At 33.7% G+C, this 6,294-nt stretch overlaps 1 long non-coding RNA gene across 1 annotated transcript; it reads right to left on the bottom strand.

Moving 5' to 3' along the window:
• Positions 1–1,014: 1,014 nt before the first annotated feature.
• Positions 1,015–1,588, bottom strand: LOC106093924 (uncharacterized). The gene is made up of 2 exons (XR_001222430.2): positions 1,440–1,588; positions 1,015–1,372 (listed from the first exon to the last, which is right to left on the bottom strand). It is a non-coding gene; the product is annotated as an uncharacterized LOC106093924 (long non-coding RNA).
• Between the last annotated feature and the right edge of the window lie 4,706 nt (positions 1,589–6,294).

The following is a 6,294-nucleotide window of genomic DNA, read 5'->3' as shown; positions in this document are numbered from 1 at the left end:
GGCGAAGGCCCGCTGCTCCTCAGACCAAACCATGAAGGCAACTAACTGGAGAGAGAAACAGATGCACTCCCTCAGTAGCTTATCCGACACATTTCACATGACTGGAATCCAAACATAGCCAATGATTACCACCATTTGATAGCACTGTGGAACAAAATTCAACCTTTTCAAACATTACAGAGAAACTGCACAGATTATGAAATAAGAAGCAAAAAGAGAAAATAACTGTATCAGTGTTTTTAAACCAACATTGGGTTAACGATTACTAGTAGTCCTCTCATTTTAAGTGTATAGTGTATTCATCAATATTACTGTTTGCCATGAAATTCTACTGTAGGACTCTGAATACACCTAAGGTCAAAAACTAACCTAAACGACAGTAATCACTTAAAATGTAAAGTACATTCTAGGGCTAAAGAATTACCAGAATCGCCAATAAAACTTAATTTAATATCGAAAACAAAAATTTTCTTTACTAAATTTGACTGAAGGGTGATTTTTTAGCTATCATCTTTTTAGCAACATTGGTTTAAACAGCTCACCCTCGTTTCGTGTTTTGTTTCACTGTCAAACATCTTCAGCTTGGTTTAAATTTTATGGCCTGGTGGCATCGTTGGACCATACTTCTTCAAAGATGATGCGAATCGTAACGTAACTGTGAATGGTGAGTGCTACCGTGAGATGATATCCAACTTTTTTTTTGCTCAAAATCCAAGGATTTGACTTGCATGCCATGTGGTTTCAATAAGACGGTGCCACATGCCACACAGCACGCGTAACAATGGACTTATTGAGTGGCGAGTTCAATGAACATTTTATTTCACGTTCGGGACCGGTCAATTGGTCGCCTAGATCGTGCGATTTAACGCCTTTAGACTATTTTTTGTGGGGCTGTGTTAAAACTCATGTCTATACAGACAAGCCCGCTTCAATTGACGCATTGGAAGACAACAGTGAAGCATTTATTCCTGAGATACCTGAGAAAGCAAAATGAAACTTCATTTAAGACAAATGTTCTCAAAAGAAGAAATAAGCTCCATCAAATTGCACTAGATGTTTCAAAGTAGACTATATACGATATGTAGATAAAACAAATTTTAAGACAATTTAAATATAAATTTGCACATTTCAGGCGAAAATTGTTTGCTGCCAACTTCAAGTGTTATTTAAGCATATATTCGAATTTAACCAAAATCTCCTGCAATATTCTACAATAGTTCAGCAGCATAGTGTGAAGGGAAGAAATATTCCTCATTAAATTTGACTATGAGTCATCAAATAAATGAAATCTGCGTATATAATATAATTCACATGAGTACCACCAATAATATACATACACGAAACAAAAATTTTCGGCAAGTAAACTTCTTTTCTGAAAAAATTGGATTTTGTTTGCGATTAAAGTGACATGCAAAATATTTCATTTAAATTGACAATACCTTTGATTCTTGATATATGAAATGTTATTCGGGGTTTCAACTAGTTTTTCTTTACTAATAAATGGATTTAATGTTATGCTTATGTGTATTATTTTTAAATTTTAAAATAGGCTGCAATGAGGATGAAAATAAAGAAATAAAGAAATTTGTGTGTTCTCAAAATTGTACATCAAATGTCAAGCTTATATGCAGGTATCATTAATTATTTTATTTTTCTTCAAAGCAACCAGCTCCGCGGAAAAAAGTAACAAAAACAAATTTACAGAAAAAAAAAAGAAAGATACACATATTGAAAGCTATGTGCATTACCGCATAGTTTCCTTCACAGGAAAGGTTATAATGCATATTTGGAAAATACAAACGACGAAAACTGCATGACGGCCGAACTTGAAATAAAATGTTCATTGTACTCGCCTCTCAATAAGTCCATTGTTACGCGTGCTGTGTGGCATGTGGCACCGTCTTATTGAAACCGCATGACATGCAAGTCAAGCCCTTAGATTTTGAGCAAAAAAAAAGTTGGATATCATCTCACGGTAGCGCTCACCATTCACAGTTACGTTACGATTCGCATCATCTTTGAAGAAGTACGGTCCAACGATGCCACCAGCCCATAACCCGCACCAAACGGTGATTTTTTCTGGATGCATTGGTAGGTCTTGCAATGCTTCTGGCTGATCTTCACTCCAAAATTGACAATTCTGCCTATTTACGTACCCATTGAGTCAAAAATGAGCTTCGTCGGGAGAAGCGCGCGATGAACTTTTTTAACTGAGCAGGCATTTCGATAATAAAGTTCAATAATTTGGAAGCATTGTTCGTTTGTAAGACGATTCGTGGTTAAAATTTAGACCAAGCTGAAGATGTTTGACAGTGAAACAAAACACGAAACGTGCGTGAGCTGTTTAAACCAGTGTTGCTAAAAAGACGATAGCTAAAAAATCACCCTTCAGTCAAATTTATGAAAGAAAATTTTTGTTTTCGATATAATCCTCCTTAAATTAAGTTTTATTGGCGATTCTGGTAATACTTTAGCCCTAGAATGTACTTTACATTTTTAGTGATTACTGTCGTTTAAGGTTAGATTTTGACCTTAGGTGTATTCAGAGACCTACAGCAGAATTTCATGGCAAACAGTAATATTGATGAATACACTATACACTTAAAATGAGAGGACTACTAGTAATCGTTAACCCAATGTTGGTTTCAAAACACTGATACAGTTATTTTCTCTTTTTGCTTCTTATTTCATAATCTGTGCAGTTTCTCTGTAATGTTTGAAAAGGTTGAATTTTGTTCCACAGTGCTATCAAATGGTGGTAATCATTGGCTATGTTTGGATTCCAGTCATGTGAAATGTGTCGGATAAGCTACTGAGGGAGTGCATCTGTTTCTCTCTCCAGTTAGTTGCCTTCATGGTTTGGTCTGAGGAGCAGCGGGCCTTCGCCGTCGAGAGCTTCTTTTCTTACTATCGCTCACTTATTGCTACGCACCGTACCTTCCGGGCTGACTTTGAAATTTCTCCTCACAGACTCGTTGCTGGCCGTAATTCGATTCTGTCTGCGGTTAATTCATTTCGGAAGTGTGGAAGTGTCGCAAACCCAGAAATGGACTTAAACGGACCACCAAAACTCCGAAAAATATCGAAAGCGTGAGACAGGCAGTGGTGCGTTTCAACATTACAATGAAATGTTCTCTACAGGTATAACAAAATAATTCATTAAACATAAACTTAATTTTCGATATGTAACCTTTTTTTGTAAAAAATTTTAGAGATTTGTGCAAAGGTGCAAGATATTTTATGATAAATTCATGCAAGAATTTGTAATGAATACAAAATATTTTGCTCAAGTGTTTAAACAACGGGCAGTGTTAAGATAATGCTATGCCCCAAAATTCGTGAGAATTTTTTGAAAAAACTACCATATACTGCAAATCGGGTGAAAATATATATTGGAGCTATATCCAAATCTGAACCGGTTTTTTAAAGTTTCGATAGGGTTCGTCTGTAGGCCTGTGACAAATTTATTAATATTGGCATCTGTATTTTGTACACAAATTAATACCGACGGATAGACGGACATAACTAAAACTTATCAGAAAGCGGTTATGAGTCGATCCGAATACATATCAATGGATCTCTCTTCAAAAAAAGCGCTAAGTTATTATACCCTATAGCATAGTCGTGGTACCAATACAGATTACAAATGAAAAATGAGACGTAGGCCTCTGCACTCTTACTCCCTCATACACTCTGCTAAATGGAAGGGGTATAATGGCTGGTACTATTTTCGTTTTTCAATTTATGATTAAATATTACTAATTTTTCTTTGGAAAGTTTTTCAGACTAACATGCAAAATATTTCATTTAAAGACGTTTTTAAAAAAATATTTTATGTACAGATAAAATTCCATTTAAATTTAAAATAGTAGAATTAAGAGAAAATTCACATAGAATAATGTTTTAGAAAAATTTTAAATATTTGTCGTTCGAAACGACATGACGATTTTGGTTTAAAGAAACTTTTAATCACTTTGCGTTTAAAACAATCACAAAAACTTTGTCTTTTGAAAAAATTACATTGCAATTTAGTCTTTAAAGAAAATTACATTTACCCATTAACGACGAAAAATACCCAAGAACAGAACTGTTTTAGAAATTTTCTAGCTCGAGTTAGGAAAGAAATATCGTAAGGAAATTTGGATTGGCGTAAAGAATGAATGGCTGAAACCAGTTACAACAATTTTTCTCGTCATGTTTTGGGTGGAATGTTTATCAAAAGTCGGCAATTTTTTATGTCCCGAAAATCAAACGAGACATTTTTCAAAATTCTTAAGGGTAAGATTTCTGGAAACCTTTTTAATTTCTTGTTGCATTTGACGGTTTCTATATTAAAAAAAATTTATGGCAACAATCCTACTTCAATTGACAGTAGGTGCGATTCTATTCTAAAATCATTAAATCCAGCTTTCTTCGGTAAATCCTCATAAAAATTAAAAAATATTTTTTCTTATTACAGGGACGTAGGACAATTTTTTTTCCAAACAGTTTTGAAGTTTAAAATAATTAAAAAAATTGTTATGTTAATATAAATTCTCTAAATTATGAATATATTCAATGTCATCTTTTGTCTTTAAAAAATTTTATTAAAATGTCTACAGAAAAAATTTTAAGAAAATGTTGTTTGGGACAGATGAGCATAACAAAAAAAATGTAAAAATGTTTATGCAAAATCTAGTGTCGCAAAATGCAAATTTTCATTAGGATTTTGGCTCTAAAAAGTAATCTCGAGGTAAGGTTGCCTTTAGATAGTTTTTCGCTAAAATTTAGTACTTAAAAAATTCTTTAAAATTTCTTTCGAAAATTTTATTAGAATTTATTGGGCAAATATTTCATTAAAATTTTGTTTTTACTAAGAACTTCATTACGATTTTCTCCTTTAGAAAAATAATTTTAAGGCGGGCCTGGCCTTAACAAAATTTTGTCTTTGTAGAATATTATATATGTATATGAAATTTTGTCAGTTACTGAACATTTTTTGTTTAGAATAAATTTAATTTAAATTTTTTCCTTAGACAAAATAATTTTGGACCTGGCTACGTCCTTGCCACAGTGTAATGACAAAATATGGATGGCGCTATTAATACATTCGATATTTTATTTTTTTCTGAATACAGATTGATATTTTTCAAAATTGAAGAAAAATATGCCATCCGGCACTGAATACATTATATTAGATCCATTGCTCCTATAGCCGGATTTTTCATCCGATTCGGCTAAAATTTTGTGCAATGACTTCCAACTGAATTAAATAAATTTGGTTTAAAATATAGATGATGGGAAATTAACGATAGTATCGATACTATCGATAGATATTATAAGCAATATCGAAAATATCTAATGGTGCGATTATCGATAGATTGCCAGCGCTTCTAAAAAGATATACAATACATTATAATTCGGTATTTGAAAAAGTCGTGTGGCAACCCAGAACTTGCCGACTGCTGAGAGTAGACGAGATGGCAACCCTTCAGCTGCCAGACGAAGACGAAAGCAGTTACTAGTTGCTCGTGAGTTGTAAATCGAGTAAATCGAATTAATTGTCGCACAATTTTATATTAAATAATGATAAATTTAAATAGTTGTTAAGTTAAACTTGAGTCTTTTATTAGCAACAAAAACTATATTGGTGACCCCTTCATTTCACGTACGGTCTAAAATACAATTGATTTCAACGTTTTTGGAAAATTGTACTCTTCGAAGCAGAGAAGCGGCAGAATTTTCAAATTCAAAGTCAATTTCGTCACATTTTGTGCATGCATCTCTTAGCTATGACAAATTTTGTTTTTTGCCGATGCATAACAACCAATGCAACTTACAACGAGGAAACGTCGATTATAAGGAAGATTTGGATAAGCTTTAAAAAATGACAGACAAGATGTTGGACGCCAACAATACCATGGCCAATGCTACCACAACAGTTTCCTCACGGTTTGACATGCATGGTTGCGTGGATGCCATAAACTTTCAGGTATCTTTGATAGATATTTGCAAGGCTATTAAGACATTAGCCGACGAAGTCGATAGCCTACAAATTCAACAAAATAGTAAGAACAAGAATCGTCAACGACCATTCTTTGCTGGTACCACCAGAAGTTTGGAGTATTTGCACTCGTTACAATAATACACCGGTAAACTAGTTGGGCTGCCGTGAGTCCAATTGGTTGGCGACAGGGACAACCAAAACCCTGTAAAAGAAAACCGTTTACATATTTTTGACAAATCAACAAAGATGCACTTTTTAATTGACTCCGGCTCTGTTGTGTCTGTAGTACCACCATATTTACTTAAGGC

This window comes from Stomoxys calcitrans, chromosome 2 (genome assembly GCF_963082655.1).
Source record: "Stomoxys calcitrans chromosome 2, idStoCalc2.1, whole genome shotgun sequence".
Classification (NCBI taxonomy): domain Eukaryota; kingdom Metazoa; phylum Arthropoda; class Insecta; order Diptera; family Muscidae; genus Stomoxys; species Stomoxys calcitrans.
This window is presented reverse-complemented; position numbering and strand designations above follow the sequence as displayed.